Source organism: Oncorhynchus masou, unplaced genomic scaffold (assembly GCF_036934945.1).
Source record: "Oncorhynchus masou masou isolate Uvic2021 unplaced genomic scaffold, UVic_Omas_1.1 unplaced_scaffold_10575, whole genome shotgun sequence".
Taxonomy (NCBI): Eukaryota; Metazoa; Chordata; class Actinopteri; order Salmoniformes; family Salmonidae; genus Oncorhynchus; species Oncorhynchus masou.
Window position 1 is genome coordinate 8540 of NW_027000282.1, and position 372 is coordinate 8911.

General features: G+C 51.9%; 1 pseudogene; it reads left to right on the forward strand.

Moving 5' to 3' along the window:
• Positions 1-266: 266 nt before the first annotated feature.
• LOC135528922 (U5 spliceosomal RNA) lies at positions 267-372 on the forward strand (annotated as a pseudogene; the record flags this gene model as incomplete).

A 372-nucleotide genomic window follows, 5' to 3' on the forward strand; every position in this document is an offset into this window, starting at 1 on the left:
TGTGTGTCTCTCTCTCTGTCTCTGTGTGTCTCTCTCTCTGTCTCTGTGTGCTCTCTCTCTGTCTCTGTGTGTCTCTCTCTCTGTCTCTGTGTCTCTCTGTCTCTGTCTCTGTGTCTCTCTGTGCCGTCTCTGTGTCGTCTCTGTGTCTGTGACCCTCTTTTTATCCACAGCCCTCAAACTCAGAAGAGTGGGTTCCGGGAGCACCCGCGGGAACCCGGCCGAGAGTGCACAGAGTGTGTCTCGGGCCCCGACCTCTGGCTTCCATACAACTCTGGTTTCTCTTCATTACGCACAAGCCTTTCGCCTTTTACTAAAGACTTCCGTGGAGAGGAATAGTTACACGAGTTCAACATATTTTTGGAGTGGCTTTGC